Here is a 20,074-nt window from a genome sequence, read left to right as displayed (position 1 = left end):
CTGTGGAAGGGAGTTCCAAAGTTCCACCATGCAGTGTCAAGAAGGACTTTCTTTTCTCTGTCCTGATTCTCCCGACGTCCAGCTTCCTTGGAGGTCCACAACTTCTAGTGTGATGAGAGAGGGAGGGAAACTGGTCCCTATCCGCTCTCTGCATGCCAGGCACCAATTAAAAAAAATCAATCCTGTTTCCTCCCAGTCGTCTTTTCTCTAAACTAAAAGGTTCCAAAACGCTGTCAACTTCCCTTGTCACTGCATCCCATTTATCATTTTCCTGAATGTTTTCCAACTCTGCAGTAGCCTTTCTGAGGCCAGGCAACCAGAACTGTACACCCTCATCCATATGCTGTTGCACCATAAATTTATATAATGGCATATAATTTTGAAGGTTGGAACTCCCTGCCTATTGATATCAGGCAGACGCCTTCGCTGTATTCTTTTCGGTGCCTGCCAAAAACGTCCTGGTTTAGGCAAGCATACCCAGATGCTTAGCAATGCTGTTGTGGGTTTCATCCGTTTTGGTATTTTAACTCTTTGTATGCTTCAAAGTACGGTTGCAAACCTTTCTTGATCTTATTGTTTTATCTTTTTCCAAACTGCTTTGGGTTTTGTTTTTCACAATCAAGCAGTGCATACATCTTATGAAATAGATAAAGTAAATAAATAAGTTGCATGCACATGTTCCAGAGGGCTCACACACGCACACTGATTAAGCCTCCCATCCTCAGCGCTCAATCCAAGCCTGAGCCACAGAAGAGTCTGGGGTTTGGAGAATTTCCCTTGCCTCCCACCTCACAAGTCCCCTCCAAGCTCTCGCTGAGCTGCCATACTTCAAACTGCGGTTTCTCCTGGCGAAACCTGACCCGACTCTCTCCTTCCAGAGACAAAGCAGGGCAAGAGCTCCAGTTCCAGGCCAAGAGACTCGGTTTGGCTTCTGGAGCTGAAAAGGGAGTGTAAAGTCTGTTTGAAAGAGATGGCCGGCAGGCAGGATGGGGACCCCATGATGGGCCTTGGGCTAAGGGCAGAGTCCACACACTTACTATTTTATGTATTTATTGCATTTATTTGTTGTTGTTTAGTCGTTTAGTCATGTCCGCCTCTTTGTGACCCCCTGGACCAGAGCACGCCAGGCCCTCCTGTCTTCCACTGCCTCCCAGAGTTTGGTCCAACTCATGTTTGTAGCTTCGAGAACACTGTCCCACCATCTCATCCTCTGTTGTCTCCTTCTCCTTGCGTCCTCCATCTTTCCCAACATCAGGGTCTTTTCCAGGGAGTCTTCTCTTCTCATGAGGTAGCCAAAGTATTGGAGCCTCAGCTTCACGATCTGTCCTTCCAGTGAGCACTCAGGGCTGATTTCCTTAAGAATGGATACGTTTGATCTTCTTGCAGTCCATGGGACTCTCACGAGTCTCCTCCAGCACCATAATTCAAAAGCATCAATTCTTCGGCTGGTCCCTTCGAGAACACTGCCCCACCATCTCGTCCTCTGTCGTCCCCTTCTCCTTGCGCCCTCCATCTTTCCCAGCATCAGGGTCTTTTCCAGAGAGTCTTTTCTTCTCCTGAGGTGGCCAAAGTCTTGGAGCCTCAGCTTCAGGATCTGTCCTTCCAGTGAGCACTCAGGGCTGATTTCCTTCAGAATGGAGAGGTTTGATTTTCTTGCAGTCCATGGGACTCTCAAGAGTCTCCTCCAGCTCCACAATTTAAAAGCATCCATTCTTCAGCAATCAGCCTTCTTGATGGTCCAGCTCTCACTTCCATACATCACGACTGGGAAAACCATAACTTTAACTATACGGACCTTTGTTGGCAAGGTGATGTCTCTGCTTTTCAAGATGCTGTCTAGGTTTGTCATCACTTTTCTCCCAGTAAGCAGGCGTCTTTTAATTTCGTGACTGCTGTCACCATCTGCAGTGATCATGGAGCCCAAGAAATCTCTCACTGCCTCCATTTATATATGCCACCTTTTCCTCCCAAGCAGCTCAAGGTGACCCCACCTATATGTGTCTGCATTTAACCCCCCACAACAACCCTGCGCGGGAGGTTAGACTTGAGGGGCAACTCCTGCCCTCCACAAGGTCACCCAGTGAGCGTCACGTAGCGAAGTGGGGTTTGGAACCCAGGTCCTTCCCAGGTCCCGGTCCAACACTCTAACCACTATACCACGCTGTCTGCCTGAGAAAAGGGACAAGGCCATTGCACTGGTCATTGCACCCCGTCAGCCAGACTTTCTCCCGAGCTGATTGACAGGGTTTTCTGCTCGCGTACAGAACTGAACAGTTTTTATAGGGATGGCAATGTTATCGCAACTTGATTCATGGGAGGCCACAATAAATTTGCTGTGAAAAGGAAAGGAAAACTCAGGAAAATGACCTTGCTGGTCAAAGCACTGAATCATTCCACACTCCCTTCACAGTTCACCTTTTAAACTTTCAGCCACCTTCATATTTTTACACTCTGACAGAGATGCGACTCAGACTTGCAGACCCCAGACCCAGACACTCAGCTTCCATAATACCAAGATGTTCCCGTGGGCCAACATGCCTCAAAGCCTTAATTACATTGCTAATTGTTTAGCATGTGCAATTAATTGTATTCCCTCTTTGCTGTCACCCTGGGAAAACAGTCCTCAACTGCATCCTAGGCAAGAATATTAGAAATCGGGGCAATTTCTTTTCTTTCTTTCTTTCTTTCTTTCTTTCTTTCTTTCTTTCTGCCTGTCTTTCTTTTTTGCAATTTTACTTATTTATTAAAGTTCTTATGTTACATCGGTAAACATTATCATATTACATCACAAGGCTTATTATACTGTAATTTTCAGCATGTATAAAAGTTTATATACTTAAAGGAAAAAACAACACAAGGAAAAAAAAACTATTCCAAAATCATATATATACCAACACTTTGGGCTTCCTGTCTATCCTGTTGTATATTTCTTTTTTTACAAATGAATGTACTCTTTTTATTGTATATTTCCTTACATTTTATCTAATACATTCTTATATCAATATGTACCCTTGGTCTTATTTCTTAACTCAGTCTCTCTCCAACTTCAATCGAATGCTATCATAGATAGCGAACCTTTACTGTATTTTTGAACCTATACCTTATATCTATCCCACTTTTCCATAAATTTTTGAGAAATCAGGGCAATTTCTAATGGAGCTGCTTTGCTGCATGAGGCTCATGTCAAATCTAAACAGTTATTGGCACGATGTGCAGGCAACCTGAACAACTCACTACCGCAAGACATGTTAGCAATCACAAGCTTAAATGGCTCTTTAAAAGTGTCCAAGAATTGGGACCAAGACTTGGGAGACCAGAGTTAAAATCCCCACTCAGCTATGGAACATGCTGGGTCACCTGGGGCTAGACTCAGTCTCCTAGGCTGACCTACCCTACAGGGTTGTTTTGAGGATGAAATAAGGAAGGGGAGAACCACGTGTGCCAGCTTCAGCTTCCTGGGCGAAAAGTAGGCTATAAATGTCATAATAATAAAATAGATAAGACTCGCTCTTGCCTAGACTTCCTGTTTGGCTGCCATGGCTAATGGCTGTCCCCATTACATCAGAGCCTTTTCGTGCGGAATTTGAGGATAACATGGGAGCAATTATCCTCCCAATCCCCCCAGGGCCGGGGGGGGGGGCGGCAGCTTCACCCGTAGATCGTCCAATACCTGCTGCCCGTCCGGAAGGAATGAGGGGGCAGGGAGCGCTGCGTGCAATGCACTGTGCGTTTTTGGCAACTCTCCAAAGCTGTCAACATGAGCAGCGGACACCTGCTTTTTAAGATGAAATTTGGACTTAATTAGCAGGCATGCTCTGAACTAGGGGAGATAAAGTATTCTGCTTATTGACTCAGCCACTGGGTGCCAAGGATTCGATCTGGAGAAGGACTATCATTGCAATCGGACTGGTATGTCAGAACGGAAGGGCGGGGTGAGCCTCCATTATTTCTCTTTGATATGTTTTGCATTTGCTATTCTACCTGGCAAACCTCTCTCGAAAGACTGACTGCCTGACTGTTTGAAGTACGCAAGCGGGATTGAAAGAATCTTTTACTATCGGGATGATTATGGTTTAACTACAGAATTGACTGCGTTAAATTGGACTACGATTTTGGCAATCACTTTCTACGGAATGATAAAAAAGAATTTACGATGGGAATCATGGTATTCTTGCTGAAGCACCGGCTTATTAACTTATTAATAAATATATATATGTATATTTTTAAGGCTTGCTCTTGCCTAGCCCAGCTCCTACCCCCACCCCCCACCCCGGGCTATGAGACAAACACATAAAGAACAAAACAAACCCAGGCTGGCATGGGATGCTACATTCACGAGAAGAAACAGAACGCTTGAGGTTTTAGGACTGGCAACGTTTCCCCCCTACAAAGCTAATTCCTTGTGGTTTCTTATTAGCCGAGTTGTGACAACTTTGATGTCTTTATAAAAGCTGTCAAGTTCTTTATGCAAGCAGACGAACAGCCTGTCGGTCAGCCCAGGAGAGAATCTGGCTGGTGGGGTCTTCTCCAGCACAATTGCCCTGTCTAAATAAACACAGGGTCTTGAACAGACCTTTACCCCTTTAAGGTTCTCAAAGAGTGCGGCATGCCACCCTGGTATGGCATGAATGGATGGCAAGTGTGGCAGGAAGATTCAAGGACAAAGAAACATTTAAACATTTCAATGTGGTATACCATAGTATCTGTCAGGGAACTGACATCAGAGCGAGAAGCGGAGGCAGGGCTCCAGAGCGTTGCCGGAGAGGGGACCAGCAGGGGGGAAGGAATTCAGCGTAACACCAATAGAGAAGAGAGGGAGGTGGAGGAATTGGTGACAGGGCTCCAAGACCCTTCACCCAAAACTAGTGGAGAGAGCGCTGGCACGCCCCTGCCATCCCCTTACTTGCGCAGACACGTTCTGCGCAGGGAACATAGGAGGAGACTCGGGGTCAAACAGCTTTTATGCTGGAAGAGGTTCAAGAAACGCCCACTGACGGATTCTGCAAGTGACTAACAGGTCACAGAGGGCGAGCTCTGACCCTAAGCATGGTTGGGCAAGCAAACTAACTAAACCGAAGGCAATTTACGCACAAGTAACCCCTCACAACCATTACAGTATCAAAATATTTTTTTCTTTGCAAAATGCAGGTACAGTGGTACCCTCAGGTTACAGACGCTTCAGGTTACAGACGCTGCTAACCCAGAAATAGTACCTCGGGTTAAGAACACAACCCCAGAGTCAGGGGTCCCTTTACCTTTAAACAATTTATTTAACTAAAACAATAACATTATTGCATATGTGTCCATGTTTGCTAACTGATGTGGTTAAACAATTAAAACACACACACCCTTAGACTGAGTTTTGGCACATATGAAAAACAAATCCTTATTTCCTGATGAATAGCCTTTGGACTTATAATGCAACTTAAATAGAAAACTATCTTTAGAAAGATGTTTCCTCCAAAAGCATTTTATTTTAAAAATCCCAATTTAAATAAAAAAATCTGATTTAAATAAAACAAATCCGATTATTTTATTTTATTCTTAAAAATCATTGATTTTTATCCACCCTGATTTGTACCCTAAGGCTATTTGAGTCTCCCTTTCCCAAGGGTCAAGTGACTTCCTTATAGGAAATGTGTCTGGTGTCTAGGACTGGCCAGGATGCAAAACTTCAGCTCATTAATGAGGTGCAAATTGCGGAGGTTTAGACATCTTATTACTCCACCACCCAGGTGCTAATGGGTCTTAGTCCTCCCTGGCATGAGACCCCACTCCTGTGAATTAGCCTGCCTGATGTTAGACATATTCCTGGGGTGCCCCCATCCTGACAAACAGAGGCAAGCATGTGAGCAAGGAAGTGCCACCTGCTCCACACTGTCCGAAGTGTGTGACAGATTGGTTTGCACTGGTATCCCCATCGGTTTCCCCGAAGGACATCTTCAATGAGAAGAGCGCCAGGTGCAAACCACAAGCTCGGTTGGTGGACCACAAGCTTAACATGAGTCAACAGGGTGATGCAGCGGCAATAAAAGCAAACACTGTCCTCAGCTGCTTCAACAGAAGTACAGTGGTACCTCTGGATGCGAACAGGATCCGTTCCGGAGCCCCATTCGCATCCAAAAGCGAACAAAACCCGCGTCTGTGTGTCTGCGCGTGCCACAATTTGGCGCTTCTGCGCATGCACGTGATGTCATTTTGAGCGTCTGCACATGCGCATGCGGCGAAACACGGAAGTAGCACACTCTGTTACTTTCGGGTCGCTGTGGAGCGCAACCCGAAAATATTCCTCCCAAAGCTACTTCAGCCCGAGGTATGACTGTACAGTTGTACCTTGGTTCCCAAATGCCGAAAACCGAGAATTAAGTGTTCCAGTTTGCAAATGTTTTTCGGAAGCCAAACATCCGAAACGGCTGTTGGCTATTGTTTCTGGGGTGCCTGGACCAGGGGTAGGCAACCTAAAACCCATGGGCCGGATGCGGCCCAATCGCCTTCTAAATCCAGCCAGCGGACGGTCCAGGAATCCGCGTGTTTTTACATGAGTAGAATGTGTCCTTTTATTTAAAATGCATCTCTGGGTTATTTGTGGGGCATAGGAATTTGTTCATTATTCCCCCCCCCAAAAAAATACAGTCAGGCCCACCACATGGTCTGAGGGATGGTGGACCGGCCCATGGCTGAAAAAGGTTACTGACCCCTGGTCTGGACCAATCAGAAGCTACGCCTTGGTTTTTGAACATTTCGGAAGTCAAGCGGAACTTCTGGAACGGATTAGGTTTGGCGCTTTTGTTTTTGTCATTTATTTTGAATTTTTGTTTTTGAGGCTTTTTCAGTTCATTTGTTTTTGGGACTATGTGGAACCCAGTTCAGCTACTGATTGATGGATTGTGTGACTGCGGAAATGGATAAAAGCGCAGGTAAGAATTTTTTTTAAAAAAACTTTTTTTATCTACAATCTTGTCTTATTTATTTTACAGTACAGTACATTGATTATTGCTTTCCTTTTATGGTTCAATTGTCTCATTCGATAGTAAAATTCATGTTAAATTGCTGTTTTAAGGGTTGTTTTTAAAAGTCTGGACTTTCTATGGGAAAGCGCGCCTTGGTTTTGGAATGGACTTCTGGGATTAAGTTTGAGAACTAAGGTACCACTGTATAGTTTCCAGACCAAGGTAAGCAATAACCTTTTAAATTGTGTGCAGAGGTTATTGTTTTTGTTTGTTACTCTGTTCTGTATTTTTGTGCTTTTATATTGTAAACTGCCTTGTGATCCTTGCATGAAGAGTGGTATAGAAATTTAATATATAAAATAAAATAACAAAATAAAATAAAATAAAACAAAATAATAAAATAAAATAGAAGAAGCTTGGCCTTCTCTGCAGAAGGCTAGATTTCTAGGTAAAAGCGTTTTGTTCCACGGAGGAGCATTCTGTGATGTGAGTCCCCACCTGCAGTCCCACGCAATACAATCCAGACATAGATTTACTACCTCATCTGTTGTTTACAAGACCCGGATCCAAGAGACGACGGTGATATAAGAGGCCTAGAAAACAATCCACTGCATTGGTGCAAGATGGGTTATATTTAAATGCCAGGAGCCAGGAGCATTCCTGGGGAAGCAGCCAGTCCCTATGGAAACTGAGACGCCTGAACATGTGTCCGTCAGCCGAGAATCCTGGCTCCACACTTGACAGTTGCCGGTCGTCAACCGTTTTACTGCGTGTTGCAGAACATGCCCCGTCTGGCTCTGCAAAACGGCAGCAACCCAGCAGGGCTTTAAGCGATTCAGCTGCCGAACCAAAGGCTCTTGTCAATGACCTGCCTTCCCCATCCTTTAAGGACCTTAGGAATGTTATTGCCAGGTCAGCTCACAATCCGCAAATCGCTTTGCAGATTATTTCCACAAAGCGGGAAATACAAACATATGACACACCCACAAAAAAGATATACCCAGATTCTGAGCTAACAATGCACAAAGTAGTGTCAAATGCCAGACTGTTTTCTTTTTTTAATGTATTCTTATCTACTTGTTTTTGTTGTGGCAAAAGGGCAGTACAGTGGTACCTTGGTTCTCAAACGCCTTGGAACCCAAACACTGCAAACCTGAAAGTACAGTGTTCCGGTTTGCAAACTTTTTTCAGAAGCTGAACATGCTCTGTTTTGAGTGTTACGCTTCCGTTTTGAGTGCCACACTTCCATTTTGAGTGTTACACCGAGGTCTGTCTGTTTTGGCTAATTATTTTACATTTTTGTTTTTGCGGCTTTTGTTTTGTTTTTCTGACTGTGTGGAACCCAGTTCAGCTACTGATTGATTGTGTGACTGCAGTACATTGTTTATTGCTTATGGATCAATGGTCTCGTTAGATAGTAAAATTCAGGTTAATTTGCTGTTTTAGGGGTTGTTTTTAAAAGTCTGGAACGGATTAATCTGTTTTGCATTACTTTCTATGGGAAAGTGCACCTTGGTTTTGGAACGCTTTGGTTTTGGAATCAACTTCCGGAACGGATTAAGTTTGAGAACCAAGGGAGCACTGTATTTAAATAATTGAAATGAATACGGAACAAACAGTCGTCTCTGCTTGTGTTCAGTGGGACACTGTCTCTAGGCTTGGAGAAAACAACTCCATTCACAAATAAGCACACACATATTTGGGTTCACACTAAGCAAAGCAGACTAAGCCAGGGCATCACATCTGGGCAGTGATATTGAGACGCAATGCAAGGAGAGGTGAAAGGCATGCCGTGGCCCTGATGGCTGGATCAGGAGATGACCTGGTCCTGTGTGTTCCTCGAATCCTAGAACTCAATGCACCCCTCTCTGGTGCTCCAGCTGCCTCAAAGGAGGCCCACTTGGTACCGTCTCAGCAAAGGTCTCCACTGCATGGACACCCCCTCCAAAATGTTATGAGAACATAGCACAAGCTTGCCAATGGTCCATCCATCCATCATCCTGGGCTTGCATTGGCCAACCAGACGCCCGCAGAAGCCTGCAAGCTGCGCATGAGCCTGGCAGCAGTAAGACCGTGCCCACCTGCCAGCAACTGGAATTCAGAAGCGCAATGATGCAAAGGATTGTGGCATTATCAGATTGATGCTTGCAAAAAAGCTTATTCTGGAATAAATCAGTACTGTCAAACCTCAGCTCCCAAACGCCTCCGTTTTGGAACGTTTCGGTTCCCGAATGCCGAAAACCTGGAAGTAAATGCTCCGGTTTTCGAACATTTTCCAGAAGCCAAATGTCCAACGTGGCTTCCACTTGACTGCAGGAAGCTCGACAGCAGAGGCACGGCTTCCAAACATTTCGGAAGCTGAACGTGCTTCCAGAATGGATTACGTTCGAAAACCGAAGTTTGACTGCACTCAGCAAGAACATCGACGTCACGGCATAGGAAGAGCCTGGCTGCTGGATCAAACCAAAGGCACATTGAGCTCAGCATCTTCCATATGTCAGCTCTTCTGGAGAAAGCATGCCTGTATCCCACATGAAGGCTTTCAGCAAAGGAAAGGGGTGGGCCAGCCTCTGCAATCCGTCACACACACACGGAAGACAGACATGACTTGTCACCAGAGCCCATCATTCCTCTACTCTACCCCAAAATAAACAGCCCCTCTGGACATACGCAGAATGGCGTCTTCTATGGATGAAACTGAATTGTCTAGAATCGGAATATCCCTGCATGTACTCAGAGGGTACACATGTACACAGGCCCTTCAGGATTTAACCTCCTTCCGTTGGGCCTGTAAGACAGAGCTATTCCGCCTGGCTTTTAATCTGAATTCAGCCTGATCTTTTATTCCCCTTCTCTTCTCCCTCACTCCCCTTTTATGAAGATCACCCGCTCTAAGATCCCACAGCTAATTCTCCCCTGGCCTCCTCACTGGCCCAAGTAGGACCAATTGAGCCAGCTAGCCCTGAGGATTATCTAATTGATTTTTGATTTTTATTGTTATTCATGTTTTTATACTGTATTTTATGCTGCTTTTACAATTAAGTGTTTTAAATTTGTTGTTAGCCACCCTGAGCCTGGCTTTTAAACCAGGAAGGGCAGGGCATTAATAATAATAATAATAATAATAATAATAATAATAATAGTAGTAATAATAATATCACAGATGGGAAAACAATGAGTTGCACAAGAAAAGCCATGCTGATTGGCACGTGCTGGCTGGCGAAGCATTGTAGGGCCCACAACTCTGCAAACACCTCCAACCCATGCGCATTTGATCCATGAAGAGAGTATGTCCACACTGCAGCCCGGCAACGCAACCCCTTAAGCCTCTTGCCGTGAGGCTCCCTTGCATTTTTCATTAAAAAGTCAGATTTCTTTGCAAAAGCGTCCAGACCTTGTGACTCAGTTTCACACAGGCAGAGGAGGACGCTCAAAACATTGGAGCGAAACGCCACGCCGGCTTTCAACATCTATGCCTGGCTATTCCAGTGGGTTTCAGAATTTTCTAGCTGCAGAGAGCCCTTTCCAAGTCGACGTGTGTCTGCAGAGCGACGGCTTATCGCAGAGGATTGTGGGAAGCGTCCCAGGGCGTTCACGCGAGGCGCCGGCCAATCTTGCTGGGCGTCACTGTGGCTCTGCGTAAACGGAGAACGCGTCCAGGAACACACCAAACAACACTTGCCTGCATTTGTGCATCGCAGGAGTTGATCGGTGGGAGCGGTCAAGCCCATCTTTCAGGGAAATCTGCCTTGCAGCACTGACCTTCTCACTCTGGAACCACAAATCAGCTCCAAGAAAGCCTCAGTTTCTCCGGGACAGATGCTCATTTTCGTATGACATGTATAATAACTCAGTGAGTCCCCTGTGCCCGTTTCCCACAAGTGTAGTTTAAAATGAAAAAGGAAATCTTCATTAGCTGGCATGCAGATTTCTATTTTTAAAATGGCTCTTTTCCACTTTCTACACCTCATTAACCAGCTTCACACTTTTCGGACCGAAAAGCATTTTTAGCACCACTTCTGAACGTGTCCTTAGATGCTCCATTAGAAAATGCCAAGGTGCACAAACTAAGTACAAACGTGTATTTGGGGCACATCCGCTGCACTAACTCGCATTCATTGCCTATCACTTTAGCATCACTTCACCGGAAGAATCCCAGGAACTGTAGCTGGCAAGATGCTCTGGATCCTGTTAGGCGCTCCTAGCCCCCCCACTCAAAAACTAAACTTCCCAGGAATCCCTGTGACGAGGGGATATGATTGTCAAACCAGTTTTCACTCATATAGAGTTTAGAGTTTCAGGAAATACCTCTCAGGATTTATGAGCAGGAAGGCAAAACAGGGAACAAAAAGCAATGATCAGCTCCATCTGTGCACACTGAGAGAAGCAACATCTAACTGAATTGTCCCCATTTCACTGAGTCCAGAAAATTACCATCTGTGTGCCCGGAATTCAAATCACCTCATACACAACAGGGCAAAGTCCTAGATTTTCAAACTGCATTTTTAAGAAGCACAATTAAAATAAATCTATTTGCTGAAAGAGCTCTTCAGAAGGCCGCACAGAATCGCCACCGCCTCGACCGTATTGTTTCATCTGCTGAGTCCTTCGAGAAGGCCGGGTGCCATTTTGCCAAGATGGAAGCCAAAGAGTTCTTTGACTGAGTTGCTGCTGGGCTTGTGCTTCTTATAGCAGCTAAAGGTAAAGGGACCCCTGACCATTAGGTCCAGGCGTGACTGACTCTGGGGTTGCGGCGCTCATCTCGCTTTATTGGCCGAGGGAGTCAGCGTACAGCTTCTGGGTCATGTGGCCAGCATGACAATGCCGCTTCTGGCAAACCAGAGCAGCGCATGGAAATGCCATTTACCTTCCCGCCAGAGTGGTACCTATTTATCTACTTGCACTTTGACGTGCTTTCAAACTGCTAGGTTGGCAGGAGCAGGGACCAAGCAATGGGAGCTCACCCCATTGCAGGGATTCGAACCACCGACCTTCTGATTGGCAAGCCCTAGGCTCTGTGGTTTAACCCACAGCGCCACCCGCGTCCCCTTATAGCAGCTACTACTATGCTATAAGATCCACTGTCCTGTGATATCATATATGAGCTTGTACTACTGATGAACAAGGCTAATATTCCAGAAATCCTTGTCGAACTGCAACAACCTTTCATGTGGATTGTTGGACTCTATGAACAGACAGGTGGAATAGACCCTTTCACATATATGGACCTTATGCATAAACTGATTAGTGAATGAACTGATCCACTGGGTCTTCTATGTTTTTCGTTAAACTTTATGAGCTACTTCTGTTGAAATCTACAATTCAGTACAATGAATAGTATATATTATTTTTTCAAACATACAGCCGGCTACGTCTTGTGTGTTTATTGAATGGGCTTGTGGTTCTGACAACAAGAAGTCTTATAAGAGAGGGCTCAATGTTACCTCCAAATGTCTGCTCCGAATCTTCAACTGGGCTCTCTCCCTTAATTTCCTAGCTTCAAGACAACAATGACAACCCATCCAACTGTTTTAAAAAACTCCCTCGGAAGGTGGTGGACTCCCCTTTGCTGGAGAGCTTGAATGACCTTCTGTCAGGGGTTCTTTAGCCATGATTGCCACATTATAAGGGTTGGACTAGATGACCGCTAGGGTGCCCTCCCAGGACTACAATTCTGTGAGTCTCTGTGCCACCCGAACCAAGACTACCAGCCTTGCTACCAGGTTCCTTCCCACCAGATATGGCAGGGGTTGAACGTGGGCACCTTTTGTGTATCAAAAGCTCAGCACCTGCCACCTTTTCTGTCTCTACGGTGGGACCATCTCTCCTTGTTTCCCACCCTGGCAGAGCTCCCATGGCAACAGACCGATGCTGGATCTTCCGGTGGTAACTTAGAAGGCTCCTGGAGAACCGGACAATTTATTTTACTGCCTGCTCCACTCTAAAGGCTCAGGGAAGGCAATAAAATGAATAGAGACATAAGACCTCATTAAAACCGAATTTCCTTCCAACACTGAAATCCATATTTTGAAACCCAAACCCTCCAGCTTTTCCCCCTTTCACGAAAGGACAGAAATGCCAAACTCTGAGTGTCCTGCAACATGTGATTTGCTTTTATTTTGTAAAGGGTGCTCTTGAAAACGTACAGAATGGATTTCTGTCAGAACTAAGCGGTCACAGCTAAGCTGCACGAACCTTGGAAGAGGGGCAAGCACTTTCAGGCAGGCTTCACCCCATAACAGTTAACCTGGGGGGCTTTACCCCTCAACAAGGAGTGGCCAGAGCTCAGGGACAGACCAAAGGTCCTGGGTTCAACAGCATCAGGTGATGATGATGAGGCCATCTTCAGCACAGTTGAATTGTGGAACTCCCTGCCACAGGAGGCAGGGATGGCTGCCAACCTAGATGGCGTTAAAAGAGGAGTAGACAAATTTGTGGAGGTTATTGCTGTCGATGGCCAGGATGACTATGCTCTACCTCTGCAGTCGGAGGCAGCCAGGCTTCCGAATCCCAGTTGCTGGAAACCACAGGAAGGGAGAGGCCTCTATAGCCTGGATCCTGCTTGGAGGTTTCACACAAGCATCTAGACGGTCCCTGTGAGAACAGGATGCTGGACCAGATGGGCCACTGGCCTGATCCAGCAAGGTCTTTCACTCATCCTGCCATAAGGTAAGGTGATGCCACAGAAGACAGAATCAGAATTCAAAATGACCTTAACAGATTGGAGTACTGGGCGCAAGCTCACAAAATGAATTTCAACAGGGACAAATCTAAGTTAAGCACTTAGGTAGAAAGAACCAGATGCACATATATAAGATGAGGAACATCTGGCTTACCAGTAGGAGACATGAAAAAGATCAGGGGTCTTAGGACCACAAGCTTAACATGAGTTCACAGTGTGATGCAGCAGCAAAAGAAGTGAATGCTATTCTAGGTGGCACCAACAGAAGTCTAGTGTCCAGATCAAGGGAAATAATAGTATCACTCTATTCTGCCTTGATCAGGCCACACCTGGAATACTGTGTCCAATTCTGGGCACCACAATTTAAGAAGGAAGTGGACAAGCTGGAGGATGGGCAGAGGAGGGCGACCAAGATGATCAAGGGTCTGAAAACCAAGTCTTATGAGTAACGGTTGAAGGACTGGGGATGTTTAGCCTGGAAAAGAGGAGACTGAGAGGAGATATGATAGTCATCTTCAAATATCTCAAGGGCTGCCACATGGAAGATGGAGCAAGTTTGTTTCTTCTGGGGGGTAGGATTCGAACCAATAGCTCCAAGTTGCAAGAAAGGAGATTCCGACTAAACATCAAGAAGATGTTTCTGATAGTATGAGCTATTTGACAGTGGAACGGTCTCCCTTGGGAGGTTGTGGATTCTCCTCCATTGGAGGTTTTCAAGAAGAGGTTGGATGGCCATCAGTCAGGGATGCTTTAGCTGAGATTCCTGCATTTCAGGGGGTTGGACTAGATGACCCTTGGGGTCCCTTCCGAGATTCTAAGATTCTATGATCTTTGTCCAAAGACAGATTTCGCCTTGGAAATCCAGCTGAGCAAAAGCACATTTCCTCTCTGACATTTAAACCGCCACCTTCAGCTCTTTACCTCCTCAAATTCTGAGCGTGCCTGGAGATGAGGAACTCAAATGCTGCCAAGATACGCGGATGATGACTCCTCATGCCCCTTTCACGCCACAGCCATGCAGTTGCCAGCATTTGACCACACCGGCCAAGCGGGCTCCAAAAAACCTTTGGCGTTGTCTACCGGATTACAACATCTGCTTGGGTAGCTAACACTACGAATTTGGCCACTTGGGAAGGGAGTGTGTGGAAATGGGTCTCTTGATTTCAGCCTTCCCAAAAAATCCAGAATGACACAATTCATCTAGGTTGTGAAAGCATCACAGAATGTTGGATTTGGGAGGGATATTGAAGGCCTAGAAGGCTGATCGCCGAAGAATTGAAGCTTTTGAATTCTGGTGCTGGAGGAGACTCTTGAGAGTCCCATGGACTGCAAGAAGAACAAACCTCTCCATTCTGAAGGAAATCAGCCCTGAGTGCTCACTGGAAGGACAGATCCTGAAGCTGAGGCTCCAAGACTTTGGCCACCTCATGAGAAGAGAAGACTCCCTGGAAAAGACCCTGATGTTGGGAAAGATGGAGGGCGCAAGGAGAAGGGGACGAAAGAGGACGAGATGGTTGGACAGTGTTCTCGAAGCTACAAACATGAGTCTGACCAAACTGTGGGAGGCAGTGGAAGACAGAAGTGCCTGGCGTGCTCTGGTCCAGGGCGTCACGAAGAGTCGGACATGACTAAATGACTAAACAACAACAACAAATTGAAGGCCTAGGAATCTACAGCATCCCTGACTGGTGATGGTCGCCCAGTCTCTGCCTCGGCAAAGGAGAGGACACCACTTCCTTGAGGCAGACTGTTCCACTGTTGAAAGGCTCTTGCCATTAGGAAATTTCTCGTAATGTTCATAGCAAAAAACAAAAAAACAAAAAACGGCCACCTTGCAGTTTCCACCCTCCAATGCTGGTCCTGCCCTCTGGAGCAACGGGAGAACAAGAGTTCGCTCCATCTTCTGTGTTAGACAGCCCAGCAGGTATCTGAAAACCTCTGCCATGGCTCACATTAATATAAGCATGAGAAAAGCCTGCTGGAGCAATGGCCCATCTAGTCCAGTGTGCTGTTCTCAAAATGGCCAGACAGTTACCCCACTGGGAAACCTGCAAGCATCTGAGCACAAGAGTAGCTCTCTCCCGTCCTGTCGTCTCCAGTGGCTGGTATTCAGAAACCGTTCTGCCTCCAATTGTAATGATGATGATGATGATGATTTATCATTTCTGCCCCGCCCACCTGGCTGGCCTCCCCCAGCCACTTTGGGCAGCTTTCAACAGAACATTAAAAACAGAATAAAACTTCAAACATTAAAAACTTCCCTATGCAGGGCTGCATGAATTCAGATGTCTTCTAAAAGTCAGATAGTTGTTAATTTCCTTGACATCTGATGGGAGGGCGTTCCACAGGGCAGGCGCCACTACCGAGAAGGCCCTCTGCCTGGTTCCCTGTAACTTCTTGCAGTGAGGGTCAGAAGGTCCTCGGTTCTGGATCTCAGTGTCCGGGCTGAACGATGGGGGTGGAGACGCTCCTTCAGGTATACTGGGCCGAGGCCGTTTAGAGCCAAATATAGCCTTCCTTACTAGTAGCCATCAGAAGAACCTTACACTCCATAAATCTGTCTAATCTTTTAAAGCTATCCAATTTGGTGGCCGTCACTACCTGCTTGTGGCAGGGAGTTCCGCAGTTGAACTGTGCACTGTGCAAGTATTTTCTTTTGTCCTGAATTCTCCCAACATTTAGCTTCCTTGGATGCCCCCCAGCTGGGTTCTAGTATTATGAGATTTCGCTCTCCAATTTCTCCATGCTGTGGGTTTATAAACATCTATCATGCCACCTTTTAAACTCACCTTTTCTCTAAACTAGAAAGTCCTAAATGCTGCAACCTTCCTCATAGGGGAAGTTTCTCCATCCCCTTGATAATTTTCATCGCCCTCTTTCCCACAATAATCCACAATCTTTCCCACAATAATCTTCTCTTCTCCAGGCAGAACATACACAGATATTTCTGTTGTGCTCCACAGCAACTGAACTATATCAGTTCCAGAGAAAGTAAACTGCAATGCAGCCAGAGAACTATAAAGGCAGAAAAATGGAAGCCAATTCCTCCGCCTTCACAGAGACTGTGCACAGCAACGGGTTAAACAGAAATAAAACCAAAACAACTTATTTGGTTAATAAATAGCTAATAAAAGAGCAGCGATTTAATTGTTTGAGGACCTAGCTCACCCCACCCTGGAGACTCCGAGGGCAGTTAACAAATTAAACAAACGAAGCATCCACTTTAAATCCAATTCGGCATCCAAAACTCCATTGGTCTCTTAACCCCACCACCGTCTCTCGGCTTGTCCCCTGCAGCAGAAGCCACCCCAAGCAGATTGTGCACAGCTTTCAGAAGGTTACAGCGCTGGGCTTTGATTAATCTCCGAGGGAGAGCGTTTCATAAATGCAGGGTCCGCATGCCGAAATTTTCTACATACGCCTCCTGGTTTATGGCCCCATTAAAAGGTTGCTTTGGGTTGACCTTGGAGAGTTGGATGAGATACAATCGACCAGGGCGGCTGCTGCTGCTGCTACTGTCACTGCTGCAAGTGTAATAAGTCTGGCAAAGCTTCGGCTCAGGAGATCTAGAGAAACATTTCGGCTTAGATAGCCTGAGTGGAAGTCTGAGCAACTCGTACAAAAACAACAGCACGAAGCAGCCTGCACCACCATTGCAGTAGTGCACCAGAGTTAACTTTGGAAATAAATTTGGAAGCTTCTTTTTTGAGCGCTAAAGTGGTAAGAGTTTTGGAATATATTTATTAAATGCCGTAAAGCAGCTTTGTGAGGGTTGTTGCACCCTAAACGGCGGAGCAAATACATTTAGCAAGGAAACGGCTGCAGCCCTAACAACGCTCTCCCTGGCTGTGCGGAAAACACATGTTGTAAAAACAGCCCGAGACTTCCGCGCAGCGTGCCCTGCAAAACGCTTTGAACTCAGCTGCGCAGGACTGAACGCTTCCCAACGCTCTGACTCAGATACGAGAGAGTCCACCGCGTGCGGTGACCCCGTTGACGCAGGGGTCCCAGAGTGCTGACTCAGTGGATTGTGACTCAGCGATGCCGTGTCGCCTCTGGAGGAGCCAAGCTCCTTCTGCCGGGATCGGCCAGAGGAACCCAGCCCGGCACCCTCGGAGCAGGGCATAAAACACATGCACGGCATAGGGATGGAGAGGTTCAGGCAGCGCATGGCTCCTTCAGACAACCCATTTCCCCTAGTAATATCTAAACCACTCATGACCCACGGGGTTTCTCCTCTGCCTGGTGCTACCGGACAGCACCATGCTCCGGAACCCACAACTACTAGTCTCCCTCGTCCTTCGGAGAGCGCAGGAGCATTTCTGCCGTCCCGTGGCAAGAGCTTACCTTCAAGACCTGGTGCTGCCTCTGCTGCCTCTGCAGTTCCCCATGGCCTCGCAGCCGCCGCCAGATCACAAAAACTCTGGGAAAAGAAAGAAAGGAAAGGGGGGTTGGTGGAGGGGGGCGGCTATTCTTGACGCTGGCTGCAGCCGGAGAGCTGGGAACACACCCACCCAATCCCCACCGCGACCCCCGCTTCTGCCCCTCGCCCAAGCCTCCCCGCAGCCCAAGCCCCCTCCCCTCGGCAGCCGCCCCACTGCACCCAAGCCGAGCCCCTCGCCTACTCGTAACCTGAGGCTCTGGCAGGAGCCGAACAGCAACTGCTCTGTTAACAAGCAGAACGGCAGCCAAAGCAGCCCAGCGGCTCCTGCCTGCTGCTCGGGAGGAAAGGAAAACCATTTCCCCCCACCGCCCTCCCCCCACCAGCCCAGCCACACGCTGGAGAAATTCCTAAAAATAATGTCAAAAGCAAAGCGCTCGTTAAAATGTTGGGCGGCTGGGGAATGGAGTGGGGGAGCGGGGGCTGGGTTCGATTTCGACTGCAGATACCAGGAGCGAAAGTCAAGGCCTCCCTGGCTCTCCCCTTTGCAGGCAGAGTTTCGGGGCAGGGCAAAAGCAAGCGAGGAGAGGACAGGAGCAGCATCTCCCAGGGCAAAAGGCAACCTGTGCAGGCGTGAGTATCGGCGGGCAAGGGAGAGGAGGAGGTGATCCGGGTGCTGTGAAACAATCATGCACAAATCACGCAATCAAGGCTATGGGAAGTCACGCCTGCAGGAGCTAATGACCATTTGAGCAAAGAACGGGGCTTGAGGATATTACCTGAGAATCATAGAGTTGGAAGAGACCACAAGGGCCATCGAGTCCAACCCCCTGCCAAGCAGGAAACAACAGAGAGGCAGTGGGGTTGTGGGTGAAAGCATATAAAAAGGGCCTGCTGGGTCACGACATCTGGACCTAGCCCAGATGCCCCACGTCTTCCAGCAGATGGGATTCAGAAGTATTGCAGAGCAGAGCCGTTCCACTGAGTTAATAATAATAATAATAATAATAATAATAATAATAATAATAATAATTTATACCCCGCCCATCTGGCTGGGTTTCCCCAGCCACTCTGGGCCGCTTCCAACAGAATATTAAAATAGAAGAAGAAGAAGAAGAAGAAGAAGAAGAAGAAGAAGACTCTCCTCTCTCCACCTGCTATGCCCTATTGCGTTTATTATGAAACTCAACCATACAGAGCAGGGCATGAGCACATTACCGTTTAAGGCGCTTCCTCTATGCCAGCTTGTTCCAGTCCTTACAAACAACGCTGCAAGGTAGGTCAGCGCTGTCACCCCCATTCTGGGGGAGAGGGGGCACCAAGGTGGGGAGAGCATGGCTGCCTACAACCACCTAACAAGCTGACTGAGGTTCACCCAGGAGCCTTGTTTCGTTATCTTTGGGAAGTTTCGTTATCTTTGGGAAGCCCGAGGGCTGGGGAGGGGGCTTCAAATTCCAGCCTTGCGACAAGGCACTGTGCTTGTGCCCACAGGTTCCATGTCAAAGTGCTTTGGCAGCCCACATGGCATAAAAAATTGGACCGCCCAACTCTGTCATGGGAGCATAGGAAGGAGCCTTATACTAAGTGGAGAATTAGGTCCATCTAGTTCAATACTGTCTACCCTGACTGGCAGCAGTGGTGCCAAGCTTTCAGGCACGGATAATTCCCTGCCTTAGCTGGAGATGCCAGAGGGAATGGCGTCTCTGAGCTATGGGCAAGTGGCTAGACCAGACCTCTAGACTAGAGGTGCTCAGCTGAGCTGTAAGGGGTCCTGATCCTGCTGCTACTCCTCCCTCCCTCCAGAAAGAAGGGGTCAAAGGGCTCCCCGGGCACCAGGGTCCCTTAGCCATCTGCCCGTTCCTCATGGCTTCCACCGCCACCCTTTCAAAACCGCAGCTGGGCAACCTCTTTCCTGCTGGACGGCTCTCCATAGCTGTGCTTTGGCTAGCAATGCCTCCTGGCCCGGGGCAGGGCATAGCCACAAGCCGGCTTCCAAGCACGGAGGAGTTCGGGTCAGCCAGCAGGCGAGCTCCAAAGCAAACAGCCCACTGCCGCTCCCGT

General features: G+C 47.2%; 1 protein-coding gene across 3 annotated transcripts in view; it reads right to left on the bottom strand.

The window, feature by feature from the left end:
- IL11RA (interleukin 11 receptor subunit alpha) overlaps nt 1-20,074 on the bottom strand; it is a 147,915-nt gene that overhangs the window by 60,653 nt on the left and 67,188 nt on the right. For 2 of the 3 annotated variants that reach the window (XM_083702869.1, XM_083702871.1), the window contains exon 2: nt 17,980-18,055. The gene's annotated coding sequence lies outside the window, so the exon portion shown is untranslated. Of the gene's footprint in view, nt 1-17,979; nt 18,056-18,257; nt 18,411-20,074 lie in introns of those variants that run through there. The other variant, XM_083702870.1, reaches the window with a different exon arrangement.

This window comes from Podarcis gaigeae (genome assembly GCF_964106915.1).
Source record: "Podarcis gaigeae genome assembly, chromosome: 11".
Taxonomy (NCBI): Eukaryota; Metazoa; Chordata; class Lepidosauria; order Squamata; family Lacertidae; genus Podarcis; species Podarcis gaigeae.
Note: the sequence above shows the minus strand (reverse complement) of the source record. Positions and strands in the feature narration are given on the sequence as shown.